This window comes from Dreissena polymorpha, chromosome 1 (assembly GCF_020536995.1).
Source record: "Dreissena polymorpha isolate Duluth1 chromosome 1, UMN_Dpol_1.0, whole genome shotgun sequence".
In the NCBI taxonomy this organism is placed as follows: domain Eukaryota; kingdom Metazoa; phylum Mollusca; class Bivalvia; order Myida; family Dreissenidae; genus Dreissena; species Dreissena polymorpha.
In genome coordinates this window covers 82877703-82895173 of record NC_068355.1, presented here as the reverse complement: position 1 = coordinate 82895173, position 17471 = coordinate 82877703, and the positions used below count along the sequence as shown (strand labels likewise).

Sequence of the window (17471 nt, the reverse complement as noted above, 5' to 3'; positions counted from 1 at the left end):
GTTCGTCACGAAACCGTCATCGGACCGCAACATATCGTCGTTCACCTAACAGTAATACGGAAAGGAATTATTGAAACTGGATCTAGGCACTTCACATGCGCAGTTTCCGATTTCTGGAAATTCCCCACCAAAAAAGTTCGCCTAATGCCCGGTGCGGTTCATCCAGAACGTCTTCAGCCTTTTCGGGTCGAATGGGGTTGTGAATGATAGCCGCCAGAGCACATGAACTAGGAGCACTCATCGGACGAGTCGACGATTTGTACTGCCCTTCTCCATCCGGTCTCGTAGTTGAGGGCGACCTGTACTCGGCTGCTCCTTCGTAGCCCTTCACTTGGGATCGCATCTTCTGGTCGTGATCTGGAAAAAGGCAACATTTAATGTTATAAATATTAAGATTAACCAGTTAATCAGCAACACTTGTATGTGCTACTATTGAAATTGTTTTTTACACGCCCTTCAAAACCTTTTGACAAAAACTTAGATGACCATAGCCCACTACAAAGTAACAACAATCGTATTGTATAATTTTTTGAGGAAATCAAATTGTATAAGGAAATAAAATAGAAGAAGATGGAAATTGCATTAATTAGTTGGTATTACTACAAACGTTCAATCGGTCTTCAATTAAACTAAGAAGCGGATCGTCGCATAATGCCGATTCCGTAAAGAGACCTTTAAACAAACTTGCCACGTGAACTAGCTGAAAAAAGCTGCGGCAACTAGAGGTGAACTTACGTTTCACTGTAATCGCCGTTCCTGGCTTGGTGTCGAACTCGAACTCGACCTGAACGGGTCCAAGTTAGGTCTGCTCGCCGCCAGGACCCACATTGCGAATGGCCCAATCGACGCAGTGGATAGCTATAGGAAGAGACAAGATACAAACAGGACGATTAAAAAAACATTTTCAATGATGGGAGCTAGTGTTTCCAACTTTCATTTAACTCCGCTTTTATTACAAAGCACTTTAAAAGTATGAGCAGTTAAGAATATTTAGGGTCAAATTATCGCATAATAAATTATATACATAATATAAATGGGATAGACGTTATGAATTAGTTAAAAGGTGTATTGTTATAGAGCATGGAAAAACTCATGCTTCTTCCGGAGATTTCATTGACCCGTTGTGATGTTTTCTTTTCTCAAATGTCAGAGTCTAAAGGATACATTCTAAATTTGCTTGGCCCGAGTTCCAATAAGGCACCGGCGTTTAACCGGTGGAATTGATCGAAAAGTTCAGGACATATACAATGCAAAAGAGTGTTTTTGTGTTGGTAACAAGGGCAGAGGGAATTCAGATATATTAAATCAACTAATTTCAATCTATAAACAACAAGTTTGCACACATATTTACTCGTTTTTACGTTGCTAAGAAAAGATTTTAGTCGGGCAGAAAATGCCATATAGTCGACAGTGTGGTGTATAGTAATTGTTACAGTGCTTTTTGTTAGAGAGCCTGTTACTGATAAAGGCTCCAAATGATGCCGGGCTGGTATCTTTGGGGAATTTTTTTAAGAATTCAAAATGGCGTCCAAGATGGCCGCCGTTTACAGCATGTTAACGTGTATGTTGATATAATAATGACTTTTGCAATTGTTTTGGATCTTTTCAGATTATGATATTATGCTGAATATTTTTTGAAAGTTAATCAATCGAATTCCCGATTATGCGAAAGATGGATACCTTAAATGTGCTCTTATGCAAATAATTGCAGTTAAAACTCCATTCCACTACATTAAATCGGAATGTTATGCTATTCAAGTCTCAAGTATGTTCTGACACATAAAATAACAGTTTATACAAACTACTTCAATTGGATAATGGAATAGTGTAAAAAGATTAACGATGGGGTCAGTGGGATCGCTAATGGAAAATAGCAAGTTGATCGAGTCAACATTTGCTGAATTCTCCTAAATGGGACGAAATATCCGCTGAATGTACGGACACCGCTAATAGCGACAGAGGAATCGTTGCGCAAGGTTTTTACTCAAAATATTTTTTAGACCTTTGATGATCTAGAACTGTATGTTAACAACATAGCATCTGTCAGTCATTCGTCAAATTTGTGTGGGTGGGTTGTTTGATTTAGGCAGTACTTCTTATAATGATGTATGTCCGAACACAAAGAGAAGTTAATTTGCAGCTGCACTAGTCGTCTTTTAAGCTCATTTTGCCACACTTCTTGCCGCTACCCACCCAACATACTCGCGATACGGCCTCTATTATCTAAGGTGAATGGAGAAAATGCCTAGAAGCACACAAGAAAAGTTCTTGAGGGTTGAGTTTGTCATGAGACATGTTCCGGAGTTCAACATTTAACATGAAACCCTCAAGGTTTGGAGCTGAACCAGAATATAGTAAGCTGGATGGAAGAAGACCTGAAAGAAATGAGCACTGCACATTTAGTGGAAACTGATGAACAACACAAAGAAGAGAAGCTGGGGAGTAATAATTAGCAAATATTCGGAGAGATTTGACAGAATGTATAGATCCGTTGTTTCCAAGCAGGCATCCACCCAGTCTAGTGGACGTTGTGACAGGAACAATAGCACTAACGTCTGATTATGTTGATCAAGAAAAAGATATTGGAAAACCCGAAATGATTGAATTTGAAAACTCATGGCCGCATAGTTTTTTATGGGCCACTATCTAAAAAGGTTGAAACCCAGAATGTGTTTAGAAAGCACACTAGGGCTGCAGTCAAGAACGTGTATGACATCAATCGGATTGTTTTCTAAGAGTGATTTTCTTGCAAGCTAGTTCTAAAAAAATTGAAATTAACCATGTACGTAACCATGTATTGACCCCAGTACATACTGCTATGTTTAATGAACCAGGGTTACTCAGAATAGGGAAAACCTAATAAGTGCCGAAGAATCCATGTAAAAGAGAAATGTCTTAGCGGCACATTGAAAGCCAGATCATTTGTTAAGTAATAGATGGATATGCCGTCATGTAAGTAACTATATTGACCTTATGACTGAAAAAAACATGACTATATTTTATTTTTAAGTCTTTTGTAAAACAAACTCTGAAAAAAGAGATATCTACTTAACGTTTGACCGATACATGGAGTTCAGCACCAAAAGTATGAAGAATATTATGTCTAAAGGGTGTATAATCTAACGAGTGACATGTCTTTACTACCACATAATGTTATACTAAGTGTCAATTAGAACAAACAACAGCTGATCTCTCTGATTTGTTTAGCTTTAAGTACGTATAAAGAATTTCACCCCTTGTGCACTCAATCACACAAGTTGGTCGTTTCAAGAGGTAATGATACGTGCACTGAAATAAATAAAGGTGTCATAATCAATCGAGCTGATTTAAAAACAATCCAAAAAGAAGCTAGTGTTATAATATAAAGGCAAATGGTTGATGATGTAGAAGCAGAGGACTGTAGCATTTCTGTGATAGCTGATGATACAGGCGTGTTTGTATTGTTGTTTGATTACTATTTAGTCCTGAAGCTTGTATTATTAGTCATCATGGACTTACTACTGAGAGAAAAAGCGGTAAAAGATATTCACAAAACTGCCCAAAGAAAAGAAATATCACGATCGACTAGCTTTCTGCAAACGTTATCTCCTGGTGCAACACGGTGGCTGGATATTTTGGTATCGTTAAGGGAACATTTATTAAGATGCTAAACGCAGGCAACTCCATCAGACTGTTAGGCGACGTGACCGCTTGTATGAAAGAAGTTGTGATGATGGAAGCAACCAGATTTGTCTCAACATGCTATTGAAAGCCTATTACAGAGTGAATGTGTATTACAAGATAGGCAGCCAGGGTAGGCGGGTCGGGTTAGGCTATTCTATCGCTAGCAAGCTTTCCGCCAACCACGAAAGCATTACATGCAAATGTGAACCATGTTCACATACAAGCGTATATATAGAAACACGCATTAGATGCAGACTCCTCAGATCTGAATCCGTGTGATTAACACTCTTTCACGCATGACAGTAGCATCAATGATTGCTTAAGATCCACCCAATGTGTTTAAAAGGATAACATGTGGGTGTACAAGCGATAGTGTTCATCACTTGGGTACTCATGTAATCAATGGAAATTACCATGTACTATCTTCTGCGATAACAAAATGTTTGTGTTGACATAATACAATGTTACAATTATCAGGCAAACATGCCCGTTATAAAACTTACTTTGTCGATGAGAAAGGTGAATAATAATAATGTGTGCGTTATGTTATTGTTGGTATGAAATAGAAACACGGGAACTGAACTAATATTTACATTAGAACATTACTCTATGCTAGATTTAATTTGCTTCAATTGTTAAAAAAAACTCTCGGATGATGATTGCGAAAGTCCAAATTAATTGGGTACGATTATGGTCGGTCGCAACATAAACATATGGCCGATGGGTACAGTGTTACAAGCATTGCATTTATCAGTGTTTTCGGTCAAGACTTCTGGTACATTTGAGATCGTATGGATGCATAAAATGCGGTAAATTTAAGCAAAGCCTTGATTATAATTATTAGCATTGACAGTTATATATAATATACATTTAATTCGACTATTTGTACAACTGATTGGGGTGTAATTCTCACTTGGGCACATCTTCTCTGTCAAGGGCTTGTACTGAATCTTGTCCCTGGGACAGGACATGTCCATAGTTATGGTTCGGGTTATTGCATTTACGTGTCCGCGTTCTCTTCCCATTCTCGTTCGTAACCGAGCATTCACACCATCCACTCCACAAGCACCATCCACCCTTGACTGGAACAAAAGGAAACATTATGTGAAACAAAACTATATAAATGTGTGGGGCTGGATTTATTTTGGAAGAAACAATTGTACAGAAACTGCACGCTCGACATTTAATGAAATGACCTCAACGTACACGCTGCGAGTTTGACCAGATGGAGAGTGGCGACCACTATTTTCATTAACATTTTATTGTACAAGTATTTTAACAAATATATATTATAAAGACTCTATTATTTCATAAATTGATAAACTGTTCATGTAATGTAAAATATATATCGGGTGAAGGTAACATAAATTTTAAATTGTGCATTTCGCAGAATAAGATAGCATATTGTGCTCTAGTACATCATATTTGTTCGAACTTATTCTCCAAGCTATATAACAGGAGCAACATAAATAATTCAACAAAACCCACCTGGTCTCTTTATCTATTGGCCTGTTTGAAGTAAACGCCCATAACGAGTGTACGCGTCACTTTTTTCTTTTGTGTTATCCTTTTTTATTATATTGACGCACTTGCAATTTGTTTGCCCAAATACGTGTGTGTATTTGATGATGGGCTGTTAGTGCTTTGGTCATAAATAAACACTATGAGATGGTTAGAAATTTTGACATTGCGATTAAATTCTATGTACTATAACGTCTACTCTTTTGTATAACATGTATTGATAGTGTTGTGTTGAAATTCCTGTTTAAAATAGATATGTGTCCGTATGAAACAGATGCCATCGCATAAGTTTATTGTCTCAAAACTCCATTTACTTCAAAACAGTGTAAACAAAGGTATTCCATGTTCATACAATGAGTGGTTTATTTACCCTAGTTTCATGCAAAGCCATGGAGCGAAGCTATTCCGCCCAAGTGCCATAATGAAAACTGGAATAAATATGGGGATTTTTGAAGTTGGCTTGACATCGTCTTTTTCAAAATGCTGAGGAATAAACAACATAAAACTTGAGTACTTGAGTAATTAAGATACCAATTGTGAATGAGTGTGAAGTTGATGATAATTTCATTTGGACCGTGTTTAATGGTGTCTATACACTTTCTTTTAACAAGAACCATAGGCTAATCATAGTTTTCAATCAAAGTTCTGAATCAAATCAAAATCGAAAACCATGTTTTGACTAACCCTTACCATGCTGTCACATATTGACGAAAAATAATAATCATTTCATACTTATTATACATACATGTACATGCACTAGGAGCTAACAGCAAGCTGCGTCTGAGTGGTAAAGTATTTCGACATGCTTCATATCCTTTGAAGTGAGCGTGATACACGTGTTCTAATTTGTTTGATTTTATGCTTGGTCAACCGAGAACTAATTTACACAGGGGATTGCTGCTTACTGTATTTGCGTTTTAGGTGCATATCGATGATTTGCAGTGTCGGTTATGATTCATTGAAAATTCGTCAACGTGTAATGTGTTTAATATATATTTTAAATCTAATTACATTACACCTAAATGAGCAGTTATTATTATCAGCGTATTATAGAAAATATTTTCTAAAAGCCATATTATACCGCATGTGTGTAAATGTATTCATTCTTTGGTACTTTCAATCTTATTGTTGTCGAAAGTCATTGTTTGGAACGTAAGCCTACTTTGGATTTTCGAATTTTTATGTGTAAAGCACAGGTTAAAATAAACTCTTTTCTACCATTTAAAGAAAACATCTCACGATGGCCTCTTGCGTACATGATTTGTTTAACGAAAATTGCATGCTACTGTATTCATAATTAGGTTCTTGGTTTATCGTAGGGTTATTGATCGGTATGGTGTGTTTGGGACGTAAAGGACGCCGAAACGACAACATTTCAGAAGGGAAATAGTACACGCCGATACGACAATTTTATTATATTTCGTTCTTTCGTGTTGGCATGTTGGTGAGTTTGAAAGGCGCCAAAACGACAACGCGAGAGAACTTCAATTAATCAGAACATCAACCTCTCCTTTCTTAAAGGCTTTATGTTATACAGTACATCTTACTTCACGTTTACGTTTTAAATTAGAAGACACTGTGTTGTGACGCGTTATGGTCACGTTAAATAACATGTTGGCGTAGTTCTGAAAGATACAAAAACGATACGAAGACGTATGCTTACTGATGCAAAGCAGCTCAAATAAATCGGACCGCAATTGTTTATTTTATATCATATTTCATGAATATTGGTATGAATAATAACCGCAGTGATATTCATAAGTTAGCACAGGTTTAAAAGAAATAGTGTTCAACATCTTTTAACAATTTAATAAAAGTAACATTTATTTTAGTTGCCAGTGTAAAGGAACTACTGACCCAAACGGTGGGGCATGCAAAATGTCATAAAATAGCGACATTGTTAATCCGATTAAGAATGTTTTATTCGCATTACTTTAATCACCAGATGTTTACACATGTATATATTACTTTCCACTGTTCAGACATGTCGTTTTCAGCGTCGCGGATGTAAAAACCTGTATATTATAATTTATCATATATCAAAACGATTCACATTCAATTTGGTTGCCTTCATGCAGGAACTATTTAAAACGATATGCATTCCGATTGAATTAATTACGAAGTATGCATGGTCACAGAAACGATGCAAAGATAAATTAAGTATAACTAAATATGTATATGCATTTAATTAATCACTCTGATTTACGTGTTTATGTTTATATATGGGTATATGTTTTAACTTATGAGTAAGTAACTACACACTTAATGTCACAATGATTTATTAAGCCTTTGGTGCACTTTTCATTACAAAGTTCAACAAAATTCATAATGTAAACAATGTGGTTTACACGATGACGTTCACTGAAATAATGTCATACGTTTCGCCACATTGTTTTCATACAGGTACGCATTCGTGCAATAATTAAATTAGGAATAACCCATCAAACCGTTCTTAAACCGTGATTCATAAAATGGTTAACGAAAAGACAAAAAATGTTTTTTCTCTCGTTTACTATGACATGTATGCATTGTTAACGGTTAAGTACAATTAAGTTAGCAAAGCATGTTCATAATATGTATGCAATCGTTTTCGTTTAATTTCCCTGCGGACATACAACGGTTCCTTGTTTAAACTGCATCAACAGCTGCCGGGACTCTGGACTGATTTGACTCGTTTCCTGCACCCAAGACGAACACGAGTTCATTTCCATGCGCTTTTTTTCTTTATTGACACTCCCTGTTAAAAATAAAATAATTTTAAAATATAACAATAATAATGATAATAATAATTACAATTCTTCTTATAATAATAATAATAATAATAATAATAATAATAATAATAATAATAATAATAATACAAATAATAATAAATATGGGATCTTGCATGAGTGGTTGTTTTGTATTGATTTTATTAAAAGAGTCATATAAATAAAGATAAAAACGCGGCTTTCCGAGTTTTTATCTTTATTTAGATGACGAGTTTTATAAATTCAATACAAAATGACCACGGATCTAAGATTCTATTTATAACATGACCAACACATTTTTTCTTTTATTCTATGCTCTTTTAACCGTTTATTCACATAGTTAAATAGTTTAACTAAAGAAATTCGCCGGTATAATGACGTCATTTCGGCAAAAATATGACGTCTGTTAAAAGTTATATAACTAGTGTAATAATACCCATGTAACAAAGTTGAGCATTACGTAATTTCACTACTGGAGCGTAGGTCATGTTATAATAATCCGTATAGTAGTAGTAGTAATAATAATAATAATAATAATATAAATAATATTAATAATAACAATAATAATAATTAATAATAATAATAATAATAATAATAATAATAATAATAATAATAATAATAATGATAATAATAATAGAAAATTAATAATAATAATAATAATAATAATAATAATAATAACATCAATAATAATAATTCATATTATTATTTTTATAATAATAATAATTCTTCTTCTTCTTATTATTATTATTATTATTATTATTATTATTATTATTATTATCACTATTCTTATTAAATTTTTATTATTATAGTACTCCTAATAATAGTCTTAATAATCCTCTAATAATAATAAAACTAATAAAATAACTATTATAAAAATAATGATAATATATATAAACAATAAATACTATTATTATAATAATTAATATTATTTTAACAATTAATATAACAAAATAACAATGGACATAAAAATCGTAAATGACAATATCTGAGATAATGCAACACAGACGAACACCATCGAAAATAATTAACGTGATTTTGGTGTATAATGCATAGACAAGCATTCACCGCGCTATACCGATCATTCTCTAATGATTCGCAAATATATTTCAACGTTTTTCATCGTGATATCTAAATAGTGCTTAGGGCATGCAATAAGCAATTCTCGTGCATTGTTGTACCTGACAGGATGTACGTCTTTCCCCTTTTTAAAAAGACACCGCACGATGCGGTACTCTCACTTGTGTATACTCTCGCTTTGTTCGCCGCAGATACATCAGAACGGAAATTGAACTGAAACAAATTGACATGCATTGAAAGTTGTAATATCAAATGCGGTTAACCAACTCCGCTTTGATGTAGATATTGGTTACTAAAAAAACAACAACACACATTCAGCTTGAATCTTGTTATGCCTTCCCATGTTCTTAAATGTTCTTTGTTAGAATAACGAATACGATTCAATTATATATAAAAAAAATGGTATGTGTAGATATAAGTTATGTTTTACCAGTAATTGATTATGTTTGAATTTCAAAAAGTATTTAAAAAATATGCTTTCGACATAAATAAAATCTAAATTTTTCGTTCGAGATCACATGTATATGACCAAATTAAAACATGCACACTCGTTTTGCGTAAAATATGTTCGAGTTTGTATTCTAGAATCCAAAGGTGACAGTGTGGCTTATTAACGTAATAAACCATAAGTGAAATAATAATAATATTATTATTTACTATACCTTATTACGATAGTGAATTACCTTGTATGTATTAGCATAAGATGGTTGCTTAATCGTTTGGTAGAAGCTGTCAGAATTGTTTGGAACCGCATGACTTCGAAGTTGACTTGTCACTTTGGTATTGATTACTGAAATAAATTATACCAATTAAATTACTGATCGATAGAACACTTTTTTACAAAATAGTTTCAATCAATAGCGTGAAATTAAAACCAAAGCAATGATTTAAATATATTTACATCAGTGTGATCACATGTTTCAGTATGTCAATTTATATAAGATTATCTACACAGTAGTATGGCCATCACATGTCAAATATAAGTATGCAATAATAAGCATACTTACTGAAATCTGATGCACAGCCCAGATCCAAATCAGGCCATACAGCGCACCTACATCATTCACTAAGACCTAAAACACTTACAAACAGAACACTCAACACTAATGATTTCATTTTCAAGAAATAGCTTTCATTAAACGTTTACTCTTCTCAATACGTTGTTTGCAAATGAATGCATAATATATATACATAAAACTATTCAAGAGAAACCTGGATCTAACCGGTTTAGTCACCACTCCCATCTTACACGGATGTAAACACGGATGTAAGCCTGTTGATAATTACGTCTCTGTCGATGTCCTGTTGCGGTTATTTATGAGTGTGGCTTGTGTGTTATTATTGCCAGGGGCATTACACAATCCAATTCATTGTTGTTATTTTATTTTTTAAAGACTGTCCAACCATCCCACCCTAGAATCCCCCCCCCCCCCCACTTTTTTCATTTTTGAAAGATAATGTAATAAATGACCACATACACACACTATACAAACCTCTTCATCCCCACTTCGCCCGCCTTTTTGATTGTGAATGAGTGTGAAGTTGATGATAATTTCATTTGGACCGTGTTTAATGGTGTCTATACACTTTCTTTTAACAAGAACCATAGGCTAATCATAGTTTTCAATCAAAGTTCTGAATCAAATCAAAATCGAAAACCATGTTTTGACTAACCCTTACCATGCTGTCACATATTGACGAAAAATAATAATCATTTCATACTTATTATACATACATGTACATGCACTAGGAGCTAACAGCAAGCTGCGTCTGAGTGGTAAAGTATTTCGACATGCTTCATATCCTTTGAAGTGAGCGTGATACACGTGTTCTAATTTGTTTGATTTTATGCTTGATCAACCGAGAACTAATTTACACAGGGGATTGCTGCTTACTGTATTTGCGTTTTAGGTGCATATCGATGATTTGCAGTGTCGGTTATGATTCATTGAAAATTCGTCAACGTGTAATGTGTTTAATATATATTTTAAATCTAATTACATTACACCTAAATGAGCAGTTATTATTATCAGCGTATTATAGAAAATATTTTCTAAAAGCCATATTATACCGCATGTGTGTAAATGTATTCATTCTTTGGTACTTTCAATCTTATTGTTGTCGAAAGTCATTGTTTGGAACGTAAGCCTACTTTGGATTTTCGAATTTTTATGTGTAAAGCACAGGTTAAAATAAACTCTTTTCTACCATTTAAAGAAAACATCTCACGATGGCCTCTTGCGTACATGATTTGTTTAACGAAAATTGCATGCTACTGTATTCATAATTAGGTTCTTGGTTTATCGTAGGGTTATTGATCGGTATGGTGTGTTTGGGACGTAAAGGACGCCGAAACGACAACATTTCAGAAGGGAAATAGTACACGCCGATACGACAATTTTATTATATTTCGTTCTTTCGTGTTGGCATGTTGGTGAGTTTGAAAGGCGCCAAAACGACAACGCGAGAGAACTTCAATTAATCAGAACATCAATCTCTCCTTTCTTAAAGGCTTTATGTTATACAGTACATCTTACTTCACGTTTACGTTTTAAATTAGAAGACACTGTGTTGTGACGCGTTATGGTCACGTTAAATAACATGTTGGCGTAGTTCTGAAAGATACAAAAACGATACGAAGACGTATGCTTACTGATGCAAAGCAGCTCAAATAAATCGGACCGCAATTGTTTATTTTATATCATATTTCATGAATATTGGTATGAATAATAACCGCAGTGATATTCATAAGTTAGCACAGGTTTAAAAGAAATAGTGTTCAACATCTTTTAACAATTTAATAAAAGTAACATTTATTTTAGTTGCCAGTGTAAAGGAACTACTGACCCAAACGGTGGGGCATGCAAAATGTCATAAAATAGCGACATTGTTAATCCGATTAAGAATGTTTTATTCGCATTACTTTAATCACCAGATGTTTACACATGTATATATTACTTTCCACTGTTCAGACATGTCGTTTTCAGCGTCGCGGATGTAAAAACCTGTATATTATAATTTATCATATATCAAAACGATTCACATTCAATTTGGTTGCCTTCATGCAGGTACTATTTAAAACGATATGCATTCCGATTGAATTAATTACGAAGTATGCATGGTCACAGAAACGATGCAAAGATAAATTAAGTATAACTAAATATGTATATGCATTTAATTAATCACTCTGATTTACGTGTTTATGTTTATATATGGGTATATGTTTTAACTTATGAGTAAGTAACTACACACTTAATGTCACAATGATTTATTAAGCCTTTGGTGCACTTTTCATTACAAAGTTCAACAAAATTCATAATGTAAACAATGTGGTTTACACGATGACGTTCACTGAAATAATGTCATACGTTTCGCCACATTGTTTTCATACAGGTACGCATTCGTGCAATAATTAAATTAGGAATAACCCATCAAACCGTTCTTAAACCGTGATTCATAAAATGGTTAACGAAAAGACAAAAAATGTTTTTTCTCTCGTTTACTATGACATGTATGCATTGTTAACGGTTAAGTACAATTAAGTTAGCAAAGCATGTTCATAATATGTATGCAATCGTTTTCGTTTAATTTCCCTGCGGACATACAACGGTTCCTTGTTTAAACTGCATCAACAGCTGCCGGGACTCTGGACTGATTTGACTCGTTTCCTGCACCCAAGACGAACACGAGTTCATTTCCATGCGCTTCTTTTCTTTATTGACACTCCCTGTTAAAAATAAAATAATTTTAAAATATAACAATAATAATGATAATAATAATTACAATTCTTCTTATAATAATAATAATAATAATAATAATAATAATAATAATAATAATAATAATAATAATAATACAAATAATAATAAATATGGGATCTTGCATGAGTGGTTGTTTTGTATTGATTTTATTAAAAGAGTCATATAAATAAAGATAAAAACGCGGCTTTCCGAGTTTTTATCTTTATTTAGATGACGAGTTTTATAAATTCAATACAAAATGACCACGGATCTAAGATTCTATTTATAACATGGCCAACACATTTTTTCTTTTATTCTATGCTCTTTTAACCGTTTATTCACATAGTTAAATAGTTTAACTAAAGAAATTCGCCGGTATAATGACGTCATTTCGGCAAAAATATGACGTCTGTTAAAAGTTATATAACTAGTGTAATAATACCCATGTAACAAAGTTGAGCATTACGTAATTTCACTACTGGAGCGTAGGTCATGTTATAATAATCCGTATAGTAGTAGTAGTAATAATAATAATAATAATAATATAAATAATATTAATAATAACAATAATAATTATTATAATAATAATAATAATAATAATAATAATAATAAAAATAATAATAATAATAATGATAATAATAATAGAAAATTAATAATAATAATAATAATAATAATAATAAATAATCAATAATAATAATAATTATATTATTTTTATAATAATAATAATTATTATTATTATTATTATTATTATTATTATTATTATTATTATTATTATTATCACTACTATTATTAAATTTTTATTATTATAGTACTAATAATAATAGTATTAATAATAATATAATAATAATAAAACTAATAAAATAACTATTATAAAAATAATGATAATATATATAAACAATAAATACTATTATTATAATAATTAATATTATTTTAACAATTAATATAACAAAATAACAATGGACATAAAAATCGTAAATGACAATATCTGAGATAATGCAACACAGACGAACACCATCGAAAATAATTAACGTGATTTTGGTGTATAATGCATAGACAAGCATTCACCGCGCTATACCGATCATTCTCTAATGATTCGCAAATATATTTAAACGTTTTTCATCGTGATATCTAAATGATGCTTAGGGCATGCAATAAGCAATTCTCGTGCATTGTTGTACCTGACAGGATGTACGTCTTTCCCCTTTTTAAAAAGACACCGCACGATGCGGTACTCTCACTTGTGTATACTCTCGCTTTGTTCGCCGCAGATACATCAGAACGGAAATTGAACTGAAACAAATTGACATGCATTGAAAGTTGTAATATCAAATGCGGTTAACCAACTCCGCTTTGATGTAGATATTGGTTACTAAAAAAACAACAACACACATTCAGCTTGAATCTTGTTATGCCTTCCCATGTTCTTAAATGTTCTTTGTTAGAATAACGAATACGATTCAATTATATATAAAAAAAATGGTATGTGTAGATATAAGTTATGTTTTACCAGTAATTGATTATGTTTGAATTTCAAAAAGTATTTAAAAAATATGCTTTCGACATAAATAAAATCTAAATATTTCGTTCGAGATCACATGTATATGACCAAATTAAAACATGCACACTCGTTTTGCGTAAAATATGTTCGAGTTTGTATTCTAGAATCCAAAGGTGACAGTGTGGCTTATTAACGTAATAAACCATAAATGAAATAATAATAATATTATTATTTACTATACCTTATTACGATAGTGAATTACCTTGTATGTATTAGCATAAGATGGTTGCTTAATCGTTTGGTAGAAGCTGTCAGAATTGTTTGGAACCGCATGACTTCGAAGTTGACTTGTCACTTTGGTATTGATTACTGAAATAAATTATACCAATTAAATTACTGATCGATAGAACACTTTTTTACAAAATAGTTTCTATCAATAGCGTGAAATTAAAACCAAAGCAATGATTTAAATATATTTACATCAGTGTGATCACATGTTTCAGTATGTCAATTTATATAGGATTATCTACACAGTAGTATGGCCATCACATGTCAAATATAAGTATGCAATAATAAGCATACTTACTGAAATCTGATGCACAGCCCAGATCCAAATCAGGCCATACAGCGCACCTACATCATTCACTAAGACCTAAAACACTTACAAACAGAACACTCAACACTAATGATTTCATTTTCAAGAAATAGCTTTCATTAAACGTTTACTCTTCTCAATACGTTGTTTGCAAATGAATGCATAATATATATACATAAAACTATTCAAGAGAAACCTGGATCTAACCGGTTTAGTCACCACTCCCATCTTACACGGATGTAAACACGGATGTAAGCCTGTTGATAACCACGTCTCTGTCGATGTCCTGTTGCGGTTATTTATGAGTGTGGCTTGTGTGTTATTATTGCCAGGGGCATTACACAATCCAATTCATTGTTGTTATTTTATTTTTTAAAGACTGTCCAACCATCCCACCCTAGAATCCCCCCCCCCCCACTTTTTCATTTTTGAAAGATAATGTAATAAATGACCACACACACACACTATACAAACCTCTTCATCCCCACTTCGCCCGCCTTTTTGATTGGAGTATTGAGATAGGTCCCTTCAGCGTTATAATAAAAAAATAGATGAGCTGTCTGCACCCGCTAGGCGGTGCATTTATGTCCGTAAAATATGCAACTCAATATTCGTATGACATATACATATGTATGTGCTACATTTTCAAACTGTTCATCTTGTTCAACAAATATAACTTTCCTATAATATTATTGTTTTCAAATAGGCATGCAAATTCTAAAATCATGCTTCTTGCATACTTTAGGTTAGAAAATATCAGGGTAGTTTTTCGGTTGAAATGGGGATTCAATGCGGTAAAATATGCAAGTGAAGATACTTATGACTATGTGCTTAATATATCAACTGTTCATCTTGTTCATTAAATTAAGCTTATTTATAAGGTTATTGTTTACAAACAAGCATGCAAACTGCTGAAGAAATCGTTCTGCATACGGTGCGTCAGTACGTATTCCTTCGCGTATTCACATGTTAAAGTAATTAAACTTTTACAAAATATGCATGCGAAGTTCCCGAAGAAGGTTCAGTCAGAGCACAATGAAAGTAAAAAATAATAAATGTGTATAAAATTTTAGCAAACATAGGGCAATAGAGTCATCAATGTTGCCTTAAAATGTATTTACTAATAGTTATCGCAGGGAGTTTAATGTGTATGTTATTATTTCAATGTGCAATGTGTGCTAGTTTTGGCCAAGCTCTGCCGCGTGGCATCGTTAAAATTACTTTTTTGTTACTGTTTTGTTTTTCCAATGAAATTTATCTAAAAACCGGCTTTCCATACTTTTATTTTTGATTCAATTGATTACGCAATTTGTTACGTATCTCGTGTTGCGACGTTTCTGTGACAAAACACACCAGTTTTGTTAAGACGCTCTGGGTTTCAATATCGACAGGTCAGACGTTGTGTTTAATAGAACAATACAATTTTTGTTAAAGCATTGAACGAATCCAAAAAGTATTTGGGATTGTGTGTTTGTCGTTCATAATCGTAAACTTCCATATTGAATCAAATAACTCGCGGCGACAGATTACGATTTCGTAAATCACCAATTTAATCTACAACACAGTTTCAGTTGCAATCGATATTTCAATTATCCAAAAGATTTGCTGATGCATTTTTTTCAATTTCTAACAATAAAAATATTACATTTTCAAATCGTTTTTTTTTAAACTCTTGTCATATTTTCAATAGGAAAGTATTAAAAAGAACAGTTTAATGTGGGACTATTTTTTACATGACACAATCGGCAGTTGTTCGGTTGTCAGGAATGTTTAGTACATGTAGGAGGCCCGACCAGAATAATTATTTTATTATGTCATTTAATCATTTTTTATATAAAATGTGTTAACGACATAATTTCAAATGAAGCAGGATAAATGAATACATGGTTAGGGCCAAGATGGAGAAAGAATATACGGTTCCGCCCGAAAAATTAAAAAATAGGGCTCGCTAAAGTTTGCCGTATTTTTTTTCTAAGCCTCATCCGATAATCTTTTTCCATCTCGGCACCAGCCACGTATTGTCAATGGATATATTCGTGCTATAAATATAGACATAACATATATTCATACATATATATAACTAATGGTTATTCATGAGAAACGGATTGCCTATCCTTTAAGAAAACCTAAAGCTGATATAACGTTCAATTTGGTGTTGTTATAAGGCATCCGTTCAAAATCCCTGGTCACCATGCTTTGCAGGCAACGATTTATGTTTTGATTAAAAAAAACATGCTAAGTATAAAAGGATACAGTCGCAATGTTTGCTTTCTATATCAAACTATTTTAAAAAGATATATGATAGTGTTTTTTTAACTAATTTAATAATTCATATGATATAATTATTGGGGTCTAAAAAAACATAATGCCAACATAATGGTACGAGTTTCCATTTATGTTGAATATGAAGCTCGTATGATATTCTCAAGACGTTCATAGTATTTCGCATGAAAATCTTTTGGAAAACTGAACATGTCTACTGTCTCATCAATTCAGTCGATTGTTTTCAAAATTGTTAAAAGGCATAAAACAGTTGAAACAAGTATGTCAAATAATCCACCACATCGGTTGATTCACTAAACCAATAAGCGAACAACATCAAATCTTATATACGTAGAGATGGAATGACTAAC

At 32.8% G+C, this 17471-nt stretch overlaps 1 protein-coding gene across 16 annotated transcripts in view; it reads right to left on the bottom strand.

Moving 5' to 3' along the window:
* The window catches only part of LOC127838163 (uncharacterized), a 69884-nt gene that overhangs the window by 34842 nt on the left and 17571 nt on the right, over positions 1-17471 (bottom strand). Inside the window, exons 1-4 of one of the 16 annotated variants that reach the window (XR_008029736.1) lie at positions 14830-14982; positions 14506-14612; positions 9110-9221; positions 7463-7921 (exon numbers count right to left, since the gene is read on the bottom strand). The exons of 5 other annotated variants lie outside the window; for them this stretch is intronic. The gene's annotated coding sequence lies outside the window, so the exon portion shown is untranslated. Of the gene's footprint in view, positions 1-7462; positions 7922-9109; positions 9222-9691; positions 9799-10015; positions 10169-12286; positions 12736-13923; positions 14036-14505; positions 14613-14829; positions 14983-17471 lie in introns of those variants that run through there. 10 more of the 16 variants (XR_008029738.1, XR_008029735.1, XR_008029729.1 and 7 more) reach the window with 10 other exon arrangements.